The following is a 22,645-nucleotide window of genomic DNA, read 5'->3' on the forward strand; positions in this document are numbered from 1 at the left end:
CAGATCAATAGAATTAGAAATGAAAAAGGAGAAGTAACAACTGACACTGCAGAAATACAAAGGATCATGAGAGATTACTACAAGCAACTATATACCAATAAAATGGACAACCTGGAAGAAATGGACAAATTCATAGAAAAGCACAACATTCCGAGACTGAACCAGGAAGAAATAGAAAATATAAACAGACCAATCACAAGCACTGAAATTGAAACTGTGATTAAAAATCTTCCAATAATCAAAAACCCAGGACCAGATGGCTTCACAGGCAAATTCTATCAAACATTTAGAGAAGAGCTAACACCTATTCTTCTCAAATTCTTCCAAAATATAGCAGAGGGAGGAACACTCCCAAACTCATTCTATGAGGCCACCATCACCCTGATACCAAAACCAGACAAAGATGTCACCAAGAAAGAAAACTACAGGCCAATATCACTGATGAACATAGATGCAAAAATCCTCAGCAAAATACTAGCAAACAGAATCCAACAGCACATTAAAAGGATCATAGACCATTATCAAGTGGAGTTTATCCCAGGAATGCAAGGATTCTTCAATATATGTAAATCATTCAATGTGATACACCATATTAACAAACTGAAGAATAAAAACCAAATGATCATCTCAATAGATGCAGAAAAAGCTTTTGACAAAATTCAACACCCATTTATGATAAAAACCCTCCAGAAAGTAGGCATGGAGGGTACTTTCCTCAACATAATAAAGGCCATATATGAGAAACCCACAGCAAACATCATTCTCAATGGTGAAAAGCTGAAAGCAATTCCTCTAAGATCAGGAAAAAGATGAGGATGTCCACTCTTGCCACCATTGTTCAACATAGATTTAGAAGTCCTAGCCACAGTAATCAGAGAAGAAAAAGAAATAAAAGGATACAAATTGGAAAAGAAGAAGTAAAATTGTCACTGTCTGCAGATGACATGATACCATAGATAGAGAATCCTAACGATGCCACCAGAAAACTACTAGAGCTAATCAATGAATTTGGTAAAGTTGCAGGATACAAAATTAATGCACAGAAATCTCTTGTATTCCTTTACACTAATGATGAAAAATCTGAAAGAGAAATTAAGGAAATACTCCCATTTATCATTGCAACAAAAAGATACAGTACCTAGGAATAAACCTACCTAAGGAGACAAAAAACCTGTATGCAGAAAACTATAAGACACTGATGAAAGAAATTAAAGATGATACAAAAACAGATGGAAAGATATACCATGTACTTCAATTGGAAGAATCAACATTGTGAAAATTACTATACTACCCAAAGCAATCTATTGGCATAGACACCAATGGCATTTTTCACAGAACTAGAACAAAAAATTTCACAATTTGTATGGAAACACAAAAGACCCCGAATAGTCAAAGCAATCTTGAGAAAGAAAAACAGAGGTGGAGGAATCAGGCTCCCTGACTTCAGACTATACTACAAAGCTACAGTAATCAAGACAATATGGTACTGGCACAAAAACAGAAATATAGATCAATGGAACAGGATGGAAAGCCCAGAGATAAACCCACACACATATGGTCACCTTATCTTTGATAAAGGAGGCAAGAATATACAATGGCGAAAAGACAGTTTCTTCAACAAGTGGTGCTGGGAAAACTGGACAGTTACATTTAAAAGAATGAAATTAGAACACCCCCTAACACCATACACAAAAATAACTCAAAATGGATTAAAGACCTAAATGTTAAGGCCAGGCAATATAAAATGCTTAGGAGAAAACGTAGGCAGAACACACTATGACATAAATCACAGCAAGTTCCTTTTTGGCCCACCTCCTAGAGACATGGAAATAAAAACAAAAATAAACAAATGGGACCCAGTGAAACTTAAAAGATTTTACAGCGCAAGGGAAACCATAAACAGGATGAAAGGCAACCCTCAGAATGGGAGAAAATATTTGTAAATGAAGCAACAGACAATGGATTAATCTCCAAAACATACAAACAGCTCATGCAGCTCAATATCAAAAAAACAAACAACCCAATCAAAAAATGGGCAGAAGATCTAAATAAACATTTCAGCAAAGAAGACATACAGATGGCCAATAGGCACATGAAAAGATGCTCAACAGCACTAATTATCAGAGAAATTCAAATCAAAACTACAATGAAGTATCACCTCACACCGATCAGAATGGCCATCATTAGAAAATCTACAAACAATAAATGCTGGAGAGGATGTGGAGAAAAGGGAACCCTCTTTCACTGTTGGTGGGAATGTAAATTGATACAGCCGCTATGGAGAACAGTATGGAGGTTCATTAAAAAACTAAAAATAGAACTACCATACAACCCAGCAATCCCACTACTGGGCATATACCCTGAGAAAACCATAATTCAAAAAGAGTCATGTACCACAATATTCATTGCAGGTCTATTTACAATAGCCAGGACATGGAAACAACCTAAGTGTCCATCAACAGATGAATGGATAAAGATGTGGTACATACATACAATGGAATATTACTCAGCCATAAAAAGAAATGAAATTGAGTTATTTGTAGTGAGGTGGATGGACCTAGAGACTATCATACAGAGTGAAGTAAGTCAGAAATAGACAGACAAATACCATACGCTAACACATATACATGGAATCTAAAAAAATTAAAATGGTTCTGAAGAACCTAGGGACAGGACAGGAATAAAGACCCAGACGTAAAGAATGGACTTGAGGACACAGGGAGGGGGAAGGATTAGCTGGGACAAAGTGAGTGAGTGGCAGGGACATATATACACTACCAAATGTGAAATAGATAGCTAGTAGGAAGCAGCTGCATAGAACAGAGAGTTCAGCTCTATGCTTTGTGACCACCTAGAGGGGTGGGATATGGAGGTTGGGAGGGAGATGCAAGAGGGAGGAGATATGCGGATATATGTATATGTATAGCTGATTCACTTTGTTATACAGCAGAAACTAATAAAACATTGTAAAGCAATTATACTCTAACATAAATGTTAAAAGAAATTAAAAATAAAGTAACAGGAAAAAAAAAGAAAAAAAGATTGAGGAGTATCAAAGAAAAGGGGAGATTAAAACTAAGTAGGTCCCTGCAGGCCTTCCTAGACCTTCCCTGAGCTCCAAAGGGCATATTCAAACAGTTGCTAATTAGGGAAGTGAGAGGATGAAGAAACAAAGGAAAAGAAGTCAAGAAACAATAGTGAGGTGATAAAGCAGTCCTCATTTCTCCTGAAGGGATATAGATAACAATCTGATACATATCTTTGAGCTCTTCTACAGGAACTAAGGCCCCCACCTAGGTGGAGGATGGTGACTACATACCAAGCACAAGCACATAGAGCCCAGACTGGCTGAAACCAGAAGACTGAGTATTGTGATTCCTGAAACACCACCCTGTTACCTCACCACCAATCAGAAGAAATTCATGCATCCTGCAGCCCTTCCCCCAAAATTTGCCTTTAAAAACCCTTCTCTGAAGACTATCAGGGAGTTCAGGTCTCTTGAGTATGAGCCACCTTTACTTCTTGCTTGGCCCTTGCGATAAACCTTTCTCTCCTCAGAACTCTGACATTTCTGTTTGTTTGGCATCACCGTTTGTCAGGTGCACAGACTTGGGGTCGACAACAAAAATGTACACAATGTACACTTTAAAAATTAAAATAGTAACTTTTGTGTTATTTATATTTTACCACAATTCCTAAAATAAGAATAAGTAGTAAACTAAAAAAAAATAGAGGTGGGAGGCTTGAACCTAGGTCACTATTAAAATGATCACCATTCATAAGTCATTTTATGGTTGAGTAAAAGAGACAATGACCAGATAGCCACTTTGGAATGAGTCAATCAAGGCAAATCTATTCTTTACATCTATTTAAATGTATGAAACAGATTTACAAACAATCATAAAATTGTCAGCTTTCACTTTCCTGTGATACAAATGCCACTCTGCCACCCCTTCAATGAAGCATGAACCCACAAGCTTTAAATTTAAAAAAAAAAATGCAGAGGACTAATGGCTTCATCAAAAGTCAGAAAAAGCACCAAAATCAGTCATTAAAACTAAATACTACCAGAAAAATATTTTGGTCACATTATTATTATTTATTTTTAATATTTAAAAATTAGCCTTTGGGACTTCCCTGGTGGTCCAGTGGCTAACACTCTGAGCTCCCAATGCAGAGGGCCCGGGCTCAATCCCTGGTCAGGGAACTAGCTCCTACATGCTGCAACTAAGAGTTCACATGCTGCAATGAAAGATCCCGCATGCTGCAACTAAAGAGCCCACATGTCACAATGAAGATCCCACGTACTGCAACTGAGACCCAGTGCTGCCAAATAAATAAATATTTTAAAAAATTAGCCTTTATTTCTTAAGCTGGTGGTGGATACACTGGTATTCATTCTACCGTTATTCTTTTTTTTTTTTTGCGGTATGCAGGCCTCTAACTGTTGTGGCCTCTCCCGTTGCGGAGCACAGGCTCTGGACGCGCAGGCTCAGCGGCCATGGCTCACAGGCCCAGCCGCTCCGCGGCATGTGGGATCTTCCCAGACTGGGGCATGAACCCGTGTCCCCTGCATCGGCAGGCGGACTCCCAACCACTGTGCCACCAGGGAAGCCCTCTACCGTTATTCTTTGACTTGTACACATGTTACATGTAATCTTTAGTAGTATAAAATATTTAACACAAAATTCTTACGAGATACATTTAATAAAAATATAATAAATTCATACTTTATCCATCAAAGTATAAAAAATATTAAAATGTACATTCAGCTTACAACTTATCCTAAGTATTTCTACTTACAACTTATCCTATGGAAAAATATGGATGTTTATAGAAATTTACCAGTAAGTATGTTTATTAAAGCAAAATTTGGGAATTCCCTGGTGGTCCAGTGGTTAGAACTTGGCACTCTCACTGCTGGGGGCAGGGATCAACCCCTGGTCAGGGAACTAAGATCCCTGGAAGTCGCGTGGCCGAAAAATAAATAAATAAATAATTTAAAAATAAAGCAAAATTTATAATAGGAGAAAACTAGAAACAAACTACAGTAAATGTTCCACAATAAGAGTCTTAAAAATAAAATGTCACAGCCATATAAGGGAATTACATGCAATAATCTTAAAACAATTTTGAAGAAAAACATTAATGTTATGAAAATATGTTAATAACATAATGAGTATTTTATAAAGCTGTACAGTATAATGTCATTTTACACACATACACACACACACGCACACAGAAAAAAGCCTGGAAACATGTATAGCAAACTGTCAATAATGCTTATCTTGGGATAGTGAGATTTTATGAAATTATAGGTTATTTATATTTTCTTCTCTTTGCTTATACATATTTTCTGAGTTGTTAACGATGACCATGTAAAGAGAAAAAAAATTTTGTTTTGTTTTGGGTTAGCAAATTTTTTCTATAAAGGACCTGATAGTAAATGTTTCAAGTTTAATGGACCAGATTGTCTCTTTTGCAATTATTCAACTCTACCCAAAAGAAGCCAGAGTCAATACATAAATGAATGAAGTGGCAGCGTTCCAATAAAACTTTACATATGGACACTGAAATTTGAAGTTCATGTATTTTTCATGTATTATGAAATATTCTTCTTTTGATTTATTTTTCAACCATCTGAAATGTAAAAACTATTGTTAGCCTGAAGGCTGTACAAAAACAGGCAGCAGGTGGATTGGGGGGCCACATTTTGCTAACCCCTGCTCTAGGACAACTATTCGTATCTTGCACAACTCCTTTTCCTACAGTGATGAATTATCTTGGTTTTTCTATATGTTTTGTTTTTCAAGTTCTTAGCACTAATTGTCTGAACTTCTACTTGGCATTTTTAAACACTTCAAGTATTGTGTCATTCTGATTTTTCAGAAGCAGCGTCTCCCAGAGCTTTCTAACTTCTAACCTGGCCTGTTTGTTCACCATGTCTGGTGCACAGCTGTTTTCTGGGTATCTGCTTTCACTCTGTGCCTAGGGATTTCTTTTGCCTTTTATCTCTGTTAGTAATACAGTGCTCCATGTATTGCTTATACTCAGCTCACCTCCATTTTTTCAAGTTTCAGTGTCCACATAGAAAGTTTTTTAAATTAAATTTAATTAATTAATTAATTAATTTTTGGCTGCATCATGTCTTAGTTGCGGCAGGCAGGATCTTCCGTTGCGGTGCACAAGATCTTCAGTGGGGGGGTGCGGGCTTCTCTCTAGTTTTGGCGTGCAGGCTCCAGAGCACATGGGCTCTGCAGTTTGCTGCACGCGGGCTCTCTAGTTGAGGCGTGCGGGCTCAGTAGCTTTGACACGAACTTAGTTGCCCCATGGCACGTGGGATCTTACTTCCCTGACTAGCGATTGAACCCGCATCCCCTGAATTGGAAGATGGATTCTTTACCACTGGACCACCCGGGAAGTCCTACCACACATAAAGTTTTATTGGAACACTGCCACATTTTAAGGGAAAAGATGCCTGTATAGAATATATAGTTGGTTGGCAAGCTGCATCTACAGGTTCTCAAACCATCATGGGTCCATCATGGGTCCCATGTGGGTCCTCTTCCTAGAATTTACTCAGATCCTGGACAAAGAAATTTGCTCATGTCTCTTTAATGTGTTCACCAAACCACTTGAACCCCAGGATTGAAGTAGTCATCTGCAAACTAGGGCATATAACTCCTTCCAAATAACTAGATTTTTAAAAAAATTTATATTTTATTTTTGGCTGTGTTGGGTCTTCGTTGCTATGCACAGGCTTTCTCTAGTTGCGGCGTGAGGGCTTCTCATTGCGGTGGCTTCTCTTGTTGCATAGCACGGGCTCCAGGTACATGGGCTTCAGTAGTTGTGGCATGAGGGCTCAGTAGTTGTGGTTTGTGGGCTCTAGAGTGCAGGCTCAGTAGTTGTGGCTCACGGGCTTCATTGCTCCACGGCATGTGGGATCTTCCTGGACCAGGGCTCGAACCCGTGTCCCCTAGCCTTAGCAGGCAGACTCTTAACCACTGCGCCACCAGGGAAGTCCTCCAAACTAGACTTTATTCTCCTGGTAGACTGAGCTATTTCCTGCATGTCTTAACAAAGTTCTTTCCATTGAGCATTTAGTCTCATTCCTTCCCAATCACTTCCACATCTCCATACCCAGGAGCCTCTGTGAAGAGCACATTCCCTACAGTCTTATGGATCTTGATTCACATCCTGACTCTATTTCTTCCTAGTTGTGTTACCTTTGGCAAATTCTTTATTTGTCTGATCCTCTTTTTCCACACCCTTTCCCCTCCACTATGGCTGAAATGCTCTTGTGTTTCACCACCTGCAGTGCCAGCATCCTCTGACCAGCAGTGCCCTAAATGGTCCAGGGCTTAGATCCAGGGCTTAGAGTAAAACCAAGATCCAGGTCTATTTATGCCCCCTAACCTATGTCTGACTCAATTTGAACAAGCAATCTGAGTTTCACTCCAGAAATGATTCCCTGAATGTGGAAATCCTTATCTCTAAAATGAAGCTAACCCTGACAAGCCAAGCCAAACTCAGAAATGAAATTTCTGATCTGAGGACTGATTCTTCCAAAGTTGGTGCTGATGTCTCCAACCCTGATTACTTCTCCACATTCTCAGGACTTTCCTGGTTCTAACAGAGGGTTGATCCCAGCTGTGGGAATGATCTTAGTCCAAGACTAAAGACTAAAGTGGACCACCCTCTCCACATCCTTTGACCCTATTGACCTCAATGACCCCTGCTTCTTAGCTTAATATGGGAACCTCTTTCTTCAAGTGAATCTGCCCCCAAATCGGTTTGCTATGGTCCACAGGCTCCCTGAGAGGACAGATAGCCACCCCCTCCCCCACCCCACTTTTCTCAGCTCAGAAATCAGCACTCTTGGGACAGGTAGCAGGAGTAGAAGCTGCGAAGAAACTGAATCAGAAAATGAGGACAGTGGTACCATTCTATAATTTTCTTTCTTTCTTTGCTTCTTCTTTAAAATTTATATTTCCTTTAGTAAGCACAATGTAGTGGGATAATTGAGGACATGGAAAGGAGACGTGACCCATGAGCCGCCGCCCCCCCCCCCCCCAGCAAACTGGAGGCTGGCGAATAAGCCAGAACTGCAAACGGTCCTGATTGCTTTGAGCGCCCCCACCCCCACCCCCGGCAAACCGGGGGCATGCGAATAAGCCAGAGTTGTGAACAGTTCTGAATGCTTCGAGCGCCCCTGAGCGCCCCTGAATGCTTCGAGCGCCCAAAGAAGCTTTGAGTGCTTTGGGCACTGATCCATGAGATGTCCTCAGTATAATCAGAGTGGTGGGAACGCAAGGAAATGTCCTTGTGCTACTTCAGTATAATCAAAATAATGGTGGGAACTTTGTGCTGTTCTTGCGCTCAAGGACGAAGCACGGCAGGTGCTCACGAAAGCCAATTATTGCTTGTATAATTAATAAAAACATAGGTTGCTGCTTTGGCACTTCTGAAATGTTAAGAAAACAAGCCTTAAAGTGTAAATCTAGATAATGCTTTAATAAAAGTTATCACAGCAAGACAGACGGCGCTGTTTTGCCTGAGCGAGCGGCAGCCCTCTACTACTGTGCTTTGGCACAATTCATCTCGTGTGATGAGCTTACTTTCGGCCCTGTCCTAAGAAACTACAGCATTTGGCGCCCGAACAGGGACCTGAAGGTAAGTAATCGCGTGATCGCGGGACCGAAGGGGAAATTTGTCCGCTCAGAGTAAGCGAAACCTTCGGCAACAGTAGAGTAACTGTAATGGGGAATTCCCATTCAGTAGAATTTCAATATAGTAAACTCCTGAAACAGTTATTATGGAATTCAGGAGTAAAAGTGAAACAGGAATCTTTTGATGAATTGTTTGCGCTGGTACCTAAACATTGTTACTGGTTTCAACCTACTGGTCATAACAAGTTAAATATAAAAGTTTGGAAACAGGTTATGCGAGCCTTAAGAAGAGCTCATCAGCATGGAGACCCTATATCTGTCCGTGTTTGGTCTCTTTGTAAATTAATTTCCCTTGCCCTGGAACCATTACAATCTGAAACGGAAAGTGACAATGGGGCGCGTCCTCAGCGTCCGAATTCTGCTCCCGATCATTCTGCTGCTTTTCGTACTTTGTTTCGTGAGTCTCCTATAGAGGACCTTCCTCCGCCCCCTCCTCCCCTTGTGTCTGAGATAGGAGAGGATTTTTCGGATTCCAGTGATGAAGGGGCTTTTTCTGATGGTAATAAAGATCAGGAGCAGGTTAGCAAACAAAATGAAATGCCACTTTCTCAACAGAATGAGATTTCTGATATACTTTCAAAGTTAAAAAATTTGATGACTAAACTGGAAGAAAATAAAAGCAATACTACTACTCCTTCATATCAGGAGCCATGTCCTACTATTCCTTCGGCTCCTCCTTTAGAATTAGCAGCTTATCCTGTTGGAGCCTCTCGTCAGTTTCGCTTTCCTCCAAAACCTGAATCTAATAGAATATTGTTGGAAGAAGAGATGAATAAAGAAGGAAAGCAATATTCTGAATCCTTTTTTGCTTTCCCTATTGTTAGACAAGCTATGCCTGCTAATGATCAATTTCCGAATGGATATGTAAATGTTGATTATAACCATCATGATATAAAAATTTTTTAAATGTTAAAAGAAGCCATTAATGCATATGGGATGCATTCTAATTATGTTCAAGGACTTTTGTTTGGGTATGCTACTGAAAACATGTTAATTCCTCATGATTGGGAAGCGATTGCCAAAACTGTTCTTGAACCTGGACAATATATGCAGTTTAAAACTTGGTGGAGAGAGGAAGCTGAAACCATGGCAAGGACTAATGCGGCCCGCAATCCTCCAGGGCCACTTTTAGATGAATTAATAGGAGCAGGTGCATTTAGTAATCTACAAGCTCAAGCTCAATTTGATGATTTACGAATCATTCAAATACGTATGTGTTGTTTAGGAGCATGGTTACGAGTGGAACCCCCTGGAAAAACAGCATAATCTTTTACTAAGTTAATGCAAGGGCCTGGTGAGCCTTACACTGATTTCTTGTCTAGACTGCGTGCAGCCATTCAAAGAGCTGTAGCACAAATAGACGTGCAAGATTTATTATTACAATCTTTGGCTTTTGAGAATGCAAATTCTGAATGCCAGAAGGCATTGCGGCCTTTACGGGCTGTAAACGCTCCACTTGAGGAGTATACAAAAGCTTTCCATGATATTGGATCTCCTACTTATCAGGCCAATTTACTTGCAGCTGCCATAAATGAAGGGTTGGAAGATAATCGTATTAAATGTTACAATTGTGGAAAGTATGGACATGTGATGCGAGATTGTCGAAAAGGGCAAGGCCAGATATCAAAACAGATTAAGAATGAGCAGCTACCTGGTATGTGTCGACGGTGTGGTAAAGGATGACACTGGGCTAATAAATGCCGTTCAAAAAGGGATGTTAGGAAATCTTTTGCCTCCACGAGATGATGTCTCGGGAAACGGGAAGCTAGGCCCAACCCGGGGCCGCAACAAAAATACGGGAAAAGTGACAGTAACTCTCAACAGTATCCAGTAAGCAATGCCAGCTTTTATCAGACATTACAGGACAGTCTCAACCTCGGCTCTTAGTTACTGATCTCATGCATGCTACCAGCGGCTGCTCCTCGAGATTGTATCCTTACGCCAGCAGGAGGAATACACAAATTAGCTACAGGAGTTTATGGCCCTATACCTGCAGGAACTGTGGGACTATTATTAGGACAAAGTAGTTTGACTCTGCAGGGTGTAACAGTTCATACTGGAGTTATTGATGAGGATTATATTGGAGAAATTTCTATTATTTCTGTTTCAAAATCTATAGAATTTAGTAAGGGACAAAGAATTGCTCAATTGTTATTGTTACCATATGTAAAACAAGCAGCCGCCCCTGTAAAGCGTACGGGGCGGGGGCGGGGTTCGGCAGCACGGGAAAAAATGTTTTTTGGCAATCCTTTCTCAATGACCAACGTCCTCAATTAACGATTACTTTTAACAATAATGTGAAATTTACGGGCCTTGTTGATACGGGAGCTGATGTGTCTATAATAAAACAATCTGAATGGCCTTCATATTGGCCTTTAGAAAAGGTGGAAGTTACTTTTACAGGAATAGGAACATTGCATATGATTTGGCACAGTAAGGAATTATTGCGGGGTAAGGCCCGGAAGGACAAAAAACTATGTTGCAACCATATGTGGCCAATATTGAAATTAATTTATGGGGAAGAGATATACTACAACAATGGGGAACCTCTATCTCCATACCAAAAATTTCCCCTGAAGCAATGCAAATGATGTCAAATAAGGAATGTGATTATTCACAATTAAATGCTACTGAACCCCAATATGTAACTAAAACGGGGAAAGATTATACTGGGCTTGGATGTCCAAATTTAGTGTAGGGGCCACTGCTCGAAAATTTGCATTACCATTAAAATGGTTGAAAGATACCCCTATATGGACAGAGCAGTGGCCCTTAACTCAAGAAAAATTACAAGCATTACACCAATTAATACAAGAACAATTAATAGCAGGGCATATTGAAGTATCCACTAGCCCTTGGAATTCACCTGTTTTTGTAATTAAGAAAAAATCAGGTAAATGGAGAATGTTGACAGATTTACGAAAAATTAATGAGATTATTCAACCTATGGGGGCATTGCAACCTGGAATTCCATCTGCGGCAACGCTCCCTCGCAATTGGGAACTTATAATTATAGATTTAAAAGACTTTTTTTACTATACCATTACAATCTCAAGATTGTGAAAGATTTGCATTTACTGTACTAGCCTTAAATCAAGAACATCCAGCTCAGAGATTTCAATGGAAAGTTCTCCCTCAGGGGATGTTAAATAGTCCAACTATGTGCCAATTTTTTGTTAATCGGCCTCTGGAGGAATTACGTCACATGTAGCCTGAGGCACGTATTCTTCATTATATGGATGACATTTTATTTGCTCATCCTCATCTGCAAACATTACAGCAGATGTTACAACAAGCAGAGTTAAAATTTAAAGAATGGGGTTTGCAGATAGCTCCTGAAAAAATTCAAAAATGTGCTCCCTGGCAATATCTTGGACAAATTGTAACCAATACTCAGATTATTCCTCAGAAAGTACAAATTAAACGAGATTCTCTTGTAACATTAAATGATTTTCAAAAATTATTAGGAGATATTAATTGGTTACGTCCTAGTTTAGGAATTCCTACTTATAAGTTACAAAATTTATTTCACACCTTGGAGGGCAATCCAGCATTGAATAGTTACCGTGAACTTTCTCCCCAGGCTGAACAAGAACTTAAATGGATAGAAAAACATATACATGATGCACAATTGGATCGAATTGAATCTCTCGATCATTTACGACTTATTGTATTTCATACTCCTCATTCTCCTACTGGTTTACTATAACAACAAGATAATCTCATAGAATGGATATTTTTAGCTCATAAAGCTCAAAAGAAATTGTAATCTTATGAACAAAAAATAGCTGATATTATTATTAAAGGTAGGTTATGATTAAGGCAACTATGTGGTCAGGACCCACATGAACTTATAGTCCCTTTTTCAAACAAAGAAATACAAACTCTTTTTCAACTAGAGGATAACTGGCAAATTGCCTGTGCTCATTATATAGGTAAAATACATAATCATTATCCCTCTGATAAACGTTTACAGTTTTGAAAAAGACTAATTGGATTTTGAAAAAAATAGTTCAATCAGATCCTGTTATAGGACCAACTTTTTTTACTGATGCCAATAAAACGGGAAGAGCAGGATATACTAACAGTCATGATCATAAGGTGTTACAATCTCCATATGTTTCAGTTCAAAAAGCAGAACTATTTGCTGTAATACTATTGTTACAAGATTATCCAACTGCTCTTAATATAATTACAGACTCTCAGTATGTGGAATTTACAGTTAAAAATATTAAAACCGCTTTTATCCCAGATAATGGATCAGAACTACATTCTTTATTTTTACAAATACAACATATAATTAGACTACGTACTACACCACTTTATATTACTCATATTCGTGCTCATACTCATTTACCCGGTCCATTGGTAGATGGAAATGATTTTATTGATACTTTAATGGGTACTGTACAATTAGCTACAACAGAACATCATAGATATCATACTAATACCAGAAGATTGAAAAATAAATTAAATCTTACATGGAAACAAGCAAAAACTATTCTCTGTACATACCCGCAATGTGCTGCTATTAATCAACCTTGTTTGAATACTGGAGTTAACCCTAAAGGCTTATCTGCTAATACTATATGGCAAATGGATGTAACTCAATATCCTGGTTTTGGGAAGTTAAAATATATTCATCATTCTGTAGATACCTACTCTTATTTCTCATGGACAACTCCATTATCTTCTGAAAAAGCTGATGCTGTAATAACTCATTTATTAGAAGCTTTTGCTGTTATGGGAATTCCCGACAGCATAAAAACTGATAATGCTTCTGCATATCATTCTCAAAAATGTCAGACTTTTTTTTGCCACACATAATATACAGCATGTTACAGGTGTTCCAGGAAACAGTACGGGACAAGCGGTTATTGAATGACAAAACCGCACTTTGAAGGACATGCTTATAAAACAAAAAGGTGGAGATGAGGTACAAAGTACTAGGAAAAGAATACATATTGCTTTATTTACTCTTAATTTTTGAATCATGGAGAAGATGATCTTAGTGCAGCTGACAGACATTGGACAAAAATAAGTACACAAGAACTTAGACAGCCTGTTTTTATTATATTAAATGAAAATACTAACACTTGGGAACCTGGCGAGGTTCTTCGTTGGGGCCGAGGATATGCTTTTGTTTCTGCAGGAGCTGAATCCTATTGGGTGCCGGCTAAGAAGATAAAGCTTCGGGATGGCAACTAAGCGTAGCCTTGACGTGACGGGAATGACGAAGGGATGTGCGGAGATGGATTTGAGCAAGAGAGCATTCCGTGTGCCATTGGATCAAACAAAGAAGGCGTCTCCATTGACTTGGGGGCAAATAAAAAAGTTTGCAGGCACTGCTGAAAATCTTGTCATTTCACAGGATAAACCCCTCACTAGCACCAATCTTTTTGTAGCTATGTTGGCAATGTTGCCTGCACAGGTAATAAGCATATCAGCCAATGAGATAAATTGTACTAACCATACTTATTGGACTTATATTCCTAACCCTCCTCCTAATATGGGGGTTACCTGGTGGGATGCCCCAATTCTTGTATACGTAAATGAGTCTGGATAGTTGCCTGGTCCTTTTGATGAGAGAGGCCCTTTGAAGCCAGAAGAAGAAGGAAGGATAATAGAAAATTACACTGTGGGTGTTAATGGACCTCCTATTTGTATGGGAAAGGGAGATCATTGCCTTAAAATGAATTATCAGGCATGGTTAAGTGTTGTCAAAAATGAAAGCAGATATCATGGGTTATATCTTTTGAGTGCTTATAGTTTTAAAACTTTTAATTCCACTCTTAATGAAAATGTTTCTGCACCTTATTTGCCTCCATGCCAGGTGCCTCTTGTGGATCGATTATCGGATTGGGTCCATTGGACTCGATGCCGAGGAGAAATGGCTCGGGTTCTTGTTAATACTTCTTGGGGAAGCGTCATTGATTGGAGCCCTTTTGGCTCCGCCCGAGGAAAAAAGGGTTTGAAGGATTTATACTGGCATAAAGAAGATAACACTATTTATAGCGATACTATTAATGATACCATAGTATGGCATGCTGGAGGGTTTTCTCCTCCTGGTCCTCATTTAAATGGATATCCTATCCAAAAGGACTTGTGGAAGCTTATGGCAGCTCTGAGAAAGATTAATGCCTGGGTAGGACATATGGTTAATAAATCTGAAAATCATAGTTTGATTTTTCAGAAAGATGTTACTCGGTATACTCGTAGTTGTGTGAAATTACCTTATATATTTTTAAAGGGACCAGCTGTATGGAATGAGACTCAAGGTATTATAATGTGTAAAAATTGCTCTCTGTATAACTGTATTAACTCTAGTATATCTTTTAACATATCTACTGAAAGTTTGTATATCTTACGAGCTCGGACAGGTCTTTGGCTTCCTGTCAATCTTGGAAGGGAATGGCAAGAATCTCTTCCTATGGCTGTTTTGCAATATTTAGTTGATGCATTAAAAAGAAGTAAAAGATTTGTAGGAATGTTGATTGCAGCTGTCATGGGTATTATAGCCATAACAGCTACTGCTGCAGTTGCTGGAGTTGCTTTAGAACAATCTATTCAGACCGTTGACTATATAACCGACTGGCATAAAAATTCTGGAATGCTTTGGTCCTATCAACGACAAATTGATTCGGAAATAGCAGACTTACAACAAGCTGTGGTTATGTTGGGGGACCAACTTGTAAATTTACAAAGACAAATGAAGCTACATTGTGACTGGAATCAAAGTGCCTTTTGTGTCACTTCAGTTCCATATAATCAGTCTGCATTCCCCTGGACAACAATAAAAAAGCATTTATTACATCACAAAAATTTGACAGAAGAAATTGTAAATTTACAAGGGAAAATTCAACAAACTTTCCAGAAGAAATTACAACGACTTAATTCGCAAGAAGTATGGACTGGAATTATTCAAGGACTTAATAATCTAAATCCCATGTCTAAATTACATGCTTTATTTGGTTCTACTGCAGGATTGTTAATGCTCATTATAATAATAATCATATGTTTAATTGTAGTTCGACGACGAGTGAAAGCTACCCGCTATGCAACATCGCAACAAGCTGCTGTGTTTTCCTTGATGCTGCACAAGCTGCAAAATAATTCCATGTAGTTTAGTACCGAGAGTAATGCTGCCGTGTTCTCCTTGATGCTACAAAAATTGTAAAACAAAAAGGGGGTTAATGTAGTGGGATAACTGAGGACATGGAAAGGAGACGTGACCCATGAGCCCACCCCCACCCCCAGCAAACTGGAGGCTGGCGAATAAGCCAGAACTGTAAACGGTCCTGATTGCTTTGAGCGCCCCCACCCCCACCCCCGGCAAACCGGGGGCATGCGAATAAGCCAGAGTTGTGAACAGTTCTGAATGCTTCGAGCGCCCCCCCGGCAAACCGGGGGCCTGCAAAAGAAGCTTTGAGTGCTTTGGGCACTGATCCATGAGATGTCCTCAGTATAATCAGAGTGGTGGGAACGCAAGGAAATGTCCTTGTGCTACTTCAGTATAATCAAAATAATGGTGGGAACTTTATGCTGTTCTTGCGCTCAAGGACGAAGCACGGCAGGTGCTCACGAAAGCCAATTATTGCTTGTATAATTAATAAAAACATAGGTTGCTGCTTTGGCACTTCTGAAATGTTAAGAAAACAAGTCTTAAAGTGTAAATCTACATAATGCTTTAATAAAAGTTACCACAGCAAGACAGACGGCGCTGTTTTGCCTGAGCGAGCGGCAGCCCTCTACTGCTGTGCCTTGGCACAATTCATCTCGTGTGATGAGCTTACTTTCGGCCCTGTCCTAAGAAACTACAACACACAAGACTCAGCTTAGGTTCATATTGTTTTGTTTTCTAAACTGATCATGAGATAAGACGAGTCCCCCTCTCTGAAGACAGGCTAACTTTTCCACCCCAGAGCAAACAATCATCATTCAAACCACTAAGCATTCACCATACGTAAATAAATGCCTTTTCAAATTTGCAGAGGGTATACTGGATTTGCTTCCATACATGTTTCATTTTTACACCTGTGTTCCAACCCTGCAACATTCAAATTGCTGGCATTTAAGAAATCATATCTGGTCCCAGACTTCCCTGGTGGTCCAGTGGTTAAGACTCTTTGCTTCCACTGCAGAGGACGGGCTTGATCCCTTGTCTGGGAACTAAGATCCCACATGCTGCGAGGTGCAGCCAAAAAGAAAAAAAAAAAAGAAAGAAAGAAAACAGTCCCTAATGTTAAAAAGTAAGGAAATATTTCTTGACAAGGAACATGATGACCCAACTGAGACAATGCAGGAACTCTAGTCAATGAACAAGACAAATAACAGGCTAAGAATAACCACTCATGTAAATTACAGACTAACAGGAAGCTGGGATAATCTTACTAGAATAGTAAAAATAATTTGACAATTTTTACAAATGGAAACGTTCAATTCAATGTAGATGCTTAATTTGTACATACATAAACATATATATTAGCTTTACATCCTTTGTATTTATTCAAGTTCTGCCTGCACATGAGTTTTTTGTTTTCCCAACTTTCTGAAGTTGCTCCCCCCACACACACACTCCCTCCACACCAGGTGGCTTAGTCCCATTAACAGTATTCCTGACAGGAGAGCTCAGGTGTCTCTTCACATATCTCCAAAGCCTTCGCTGGGAAGGGAGGGCTATTATTTTTATCCAGAGCTCCCAACGTACCTGAACAGAGAAAATATGAAGAAGTTTGGCCTCTACTGAATTCCCCCAGGTTCCCCCTACCGCACCCCGCCGCGTGGCATGCAGGATCTTTGTTCCGGAACCAGGGATCCGGATCGAACCCGTGCCTCCTGCAGTGGAAGCGCACAGTCCTAACCACTAGACCACCAGGGAAGTCCCAGAAGTAGTCTTTTCTCAAAACACAAAATATATTTTTCCCATAATCTAGGACATAATCTAGGACAATTCATCTTATTACCCAAGAATTTGGAACCTGTCCATGATTCTCCTTTAGGTACGTTCAAATCTTGACAGTCAAAAAAAAAAAAAAAATCTTGACAGTCTAGTCAAGCCCTGAATGTGGAGCCAGGGGACAGCCCTCATTCAACACGACCTGCCCACGGTGATCAGGAGTTTGAGCCACAAGAGGGACACTAGGCAGTATTAACCAATTTGCTCTGCCTCCTAGGGAAGCGCTTCCTGGCAAAAGCTCCAGCCCTTCAGGGACGTTATGGGGGCGGGGCGGGGCGTTCCGAGTGGAACCCGCTGGCCGCTCCCCTTAAAGCCCCGCCCAGTCGGAGGTGGGAGGCTGCGGTTTCCATGGGGACGATAAACAGCGCCAAGTTTTTTCCCCTGTCACTTCAGTTACCCGTGTCATACCCATGACATGATGATATCCCCTGAGCATTGGAAACCAGAGTGTGAGGAGCCAGTGCTGGTGAGCCAGAGTTCGAGCAATGGCGTCTGAAGTCGGAGCCTGGGGTGGGAGTGGTCCTGGGTGGCCTGCCCAAAGAGAGGTGGAGTTCCAAATTAAAGGACCTCAAGCCAAATTCCCCAGGCGCCAAGGACTGTTGGGGGTTAAACACTAATACTTAGGGAAGGAGTTGGGAGTTGAGTAGGGCAGCAAGGGACAGAGCCAGGACTAGGGGAAGACCAAGGACCTGGGGGGACGCAGTAGAGGCCAAACTTCTTCATGTTTTCTCTATTTAGGTACGTTGGGAGCTCTGGATAAAAATAATAGCCCTTCCTGGGCTTCCCTGGTGGCGCAGTGGTTAAGAATCCGCCTGACCATGCAGGAGATACAGGTTCGAGCCCTGGTCCGGGAAGATCCCACATGCGTGGGGCAACTAGGCTTGTGCGCCACAAGTGCTGAGCCTGTGCTCTAGAGCCCGTGAGCCCGCGTGCTGCAACTGCTGAGACCTGTGTGCCTGGAGCCCGTGCTCCACAACGAGAGAGGCCACCACGGTGAGAAGCCCGCGCACTGCAATGAAGAGTGGCCCCCGCTCACCGCAACTACAGAGTGTCCGCGTGCAGCAACGAAGACCCAACACAGCCAAAAATAAATAAATAAAATAAATAAATTTTAAAAATAATAATAGCCCTTCCTGCCCAACCGAGGCTTTGGAGGTATGTGAAGAGACACCTGAGCTCTCCTGTCAGGAATACTGTTAATGGGACTAAGCCGCCTGGTGTGGAGGGACTGGGAGGAAAACTTCATCTACCCTCTTAAGTTTGGTATTTGGGAGCCTGTGAATTCAACTGAAAAAAGACAGATTGACAGGAGAAAAGGAATACAAGTTTATTAATATTTTTTACATGCATAGGAGTTCACAGAAAAGAGGTAACTCACAGAAGCCATTAGGCTTGGGAGTTTATATACCTTTCTTAACAAAGAAAGGGCTTGGGCTTCAAGGGAGATCATTTGTGGGGAAGTAACTAGGAAATATATGGGGGAAATAATAGAAGATAAGGGGCTATTTTTTTTTAGTAAGATTTGTTTATGCAGGCTCATCTTGGTGCTGGCTCTGTCTCTGGTGATAAGGTCTCTCTCCTCGTCCTGGTCCAGGAGAGGGAGGGAGGAAATGTATGTCACCTTCACAAAAGGAAATATATGCCGTGATTTTGGAGAGATAAAGGCAGAGAACCCTTCCTATATCTGTTGATTATGAATTGCCTTTAGCTCAAAATAATCCTTATGCTAAAATGGCATATTTTGGGGTGTTATATCCTGATTCCCTTCATGGCACTATTTTCTAATATAATTTTTATTTTACTCAAAATTATACATGCTCTCAGTTTAAGGAAGCAATATTTCAACAGATTTGTGACTAAGAAAATGGCATTTACTACCAAGAAAATGTTGGGGCCCAAGTGTTCCCCATTCACAATTCCAGAGGAGACTTTCAATTCTGGAGCTCACTCTTTTTTATCAACCTCCATATCTCTCTTGACATGCCAATCATGATAGTTTTGGGCTCTCAGGATTAAGTGATATCCTACTGACTCCCACCTAGGAACAAACCCTCTTTCACAACCACCACAAGGACTACCTTAATTCATACCCAGACCCCTCCTTCCAAAACAGTTGTATCACAATTTTGGTTAAGTCAGTATTCAGGGTTGACCTCAGTGTAACTATGTAATTTCTACTCAGAGCAGAGCTGTATCATTTTCTAGGACAGGGGTAGACACACTTTCTGTAAAGGACCAGATAATATATGTTTCAGGTTTTGTGGGCCATCTGGTCTCTGTAGCAAGTACTCAGCTCTGCTGTGGCAACATGAAAGTAACCAGAGACAAGTGACAAAGTTCCAGTAAAACTTTATGGACACTGAAATATTAATTTCAAATAACTTTCACATGTCACAAAATATTATTATTATTGATTTTTATGACCACTTAAAAATGTAAAAACCATTCTTAGGTCAGAGTGATACAAACAAGCACTAGGACAACCATAGTTTGCTGACTACTAGTAAAAGCTATTAGCAGATTATTGCCTTAGATCCCTTTATCTCATCAAATTACTGTGAATCTCTATGAACAAAAAAGTATCTTTCATTACATGGAGGTGGTTATATTCAAAGATAAATTATTTTGAACTTCAAAACATAAAGCCCATATCTGAAATGCAATATTTTGGGACCTAATTATTCAAACACTACAAGATCCATTCAGGAAAAACGTACAGTGAAAATAGAAAAACAACAACAACAACACACACACACACACATAAACGTAACAGTTTACCCTTAATAGTTACTGAAAATTTTGACATAGCCAACTAATACAAATACAATAACAACAAAAAAATCTGACAAAACAACCCTGATATATGTTAATAAGATATGGAATGAGAGCATTACATTCAAGACAAATTATCTTTAATTTTAAAGCATCTTTGTACTCTCAAAGAAAGATTTTCATATATGTTGTTTTCTTGGGAAATTGGATGCCTAGGAAAAGCTTGTATAACTTAAGTGACATGGTGTAAGATAAATTATTACAATATCCTTGCCTTTATGATTACTATAGGTTCTGGTTAAAGTAGTTCCTGGGATTGTTAAACTATGTCACTTAATTTGTTTTAGTTTTGCTGCCTTTTTATTAGTGTGACAAAAAGTGTATGTATGTGTGTATTTATGACAAGAACAGGACTTTTCAGTAAATTTACTCAATTCTGTCACCCTTTTATCACTCTGAAAATAAATTAATGTAATATTCCTTTTTTCTTCCTCATCATGTTAAGAGCTTATCTTCTCTGTTTCCACTAATTTTCCTTCATTCCCTTTTTCCTTTCACTCTTGTCTGCTCATTTCCCCTTCTTCTTATTTTGTCTCGTGCCTGGAAGGTCATTAGACTCTTCTATAACCCAACTCCACTTGCCCTTCCACAGAGGTCACAAGTCCTTGCCTTCTTCATGCCTTGTCTCCATTTCTTTCACTCAATTCTCCCTTTCTTCTTTTTTCTTCCCCCAAAGTAACAATTATTGTGCTCTCCTCTTTTTCACTCTCTACCTTCAGTTGTGGCCTTAATGAAACAATAAGGCAGTTTTGGAAATTTTAGGTAAAGATAGCACATCCATTCAATCCCACGCAGCCTTTTTTGGGTCTCCCTGGTTTTTTATCCACATGATTATCCCCACCTAGCCAGGTCTTTTTAGGTCACTATTCTTTCTTTTATTACTTTATTCATAGACTTATTTTCCCACTTCTACTACCCTCCCTTTGTCATTATCTCTTCTCCAGGAGAACCCGTTTGTTTCAGGCTGAAACCACACTTTTCAGGCAATATACTGTTGCGGCTAAGAACCTCAGACATATCTGTGTTGAAGCCAGCTCTGTCACTTTTTAGCTGTGTGACTAGGCAAATCTTGTAACCTCTTTGACCCACTGTTATCTTACCTCTAAAATGAGGACTATAGCAGTCTTTGCTTCACAAAACTGTTTTAAGGAGTAAATGAGATAATACATTTGGGGTTAATGGATTTTCTCATGGGCTCACTGCCTAAGCCCTTTCAATCCTCAGCAGCTCAGCTTTGTCATTCCCCACATCTCTCAAAAGCTTAAGCTCCTCTGTATCTCTATCCTCTGCCATTCTCCTCCTGAGTTCCTGAGCTGCCTTCTGTTCTGAGATCATCAGTCCCCACCTTTAGAGCTTCATGTATAAAGGCCATAAATTATATCCTTGGAACATGTTAATATAGAAATAGCTCACATATACTTCAATTACAATTTCTCTGGCCCAAGACAATACTACCAAATCCACATGCATTGTTAGGTAAGGAATTTATTGCATTGAAATATGGTTTTTAAAAAGTTAAAAAAAAATAGTAGGGCTTCCCTGGTGGCACAGTGGTTAAGAATCCGCCTACCAATACAGGGGACACGGGTTCAAGGCCTGGTCCAGGAAGATCCCACATGCTGCGGAGCAACTAAGCCTCTGTGCCACAACTACTGAGCCTGCGCACTAGAGCCCGTGAGGCACAACTACTGAGCCCGCGTGAAACACTGAAGCCCATGCACCTAGAGCCCGTGCTCTGCAACAAGAGAAGCCAGCACAATGAGAAGCCCGCGCACCACAACTAAGACTAGCTCCTGCTCGCCGCAACTAGAGAAAGCCTGCACACAGCAACTAAGACCCAATGCAGCCAAAAATAAATAAATAAAAATTTTTTAAAAAGTAAAAGAAATTTTAAGGTAGGCATCTTGGCAGCCTCTTGGATCAATGGAGCATACCGAGCAAGAGCTAAAGAGGAAACAATACAAAAGAGTTGTACTCCCTCTCTGTTACCTGCTAGTTTTTTAACAGAGAACTTAAACAGATACTTAGTTTTTGAACTAGTTAACTTAATCAATAAATCAAATATTTGTAACAACACCATGTATTTGTATGGCACTTGATAATCGACAAAGTCGTTTCACATATATTT

General features: G+C 39.9%; 1 protein-coding gene and 1 long non-coding RNA gene across 2 annotated transcripts in view; one reads left to right on the forward strand and one right to left on the reverse strand.

Annotated features, from left to right (window-relative positions):
* Nucleotides 1–22,645, reverse strand: part of TMEM62 (transmembrane protein 62) — a 78,259-nt gene that overhangs the window by 48,061 nt on the left and 7,553 nt on the right. The window lies entirely within an intron of this gene.
* On the forward strand, nucleotides 8,684–16,503 carry LOC149750213 (uncharacterized). Its single transcript, XR_016392115.1, has 2 exons — nucleotides 8,684–14,160; nucleotides 15,758–16,503. It is a non-coding gene; the product is annotated as an uncharacterized LOC149750213 (long non-coding RNA).

The sequence above is a fragment of the Delphinapterus leucas genome, chromosome 2, assembly GCF_059928025.1.
Source record: "Delphinapterus leucas isolate spDelLeu-1000000601 "Yukka" chromosome 2, BTC_Dleu_Yukka2, whole genome shotgun sequence".
Taxonomy (NCBI): Eukaryota; Metazoa; Chordata; class Mammalia; order Artiodactyla; family Monodontidae; genus Delphinapterus; species Delphinapterus leucas.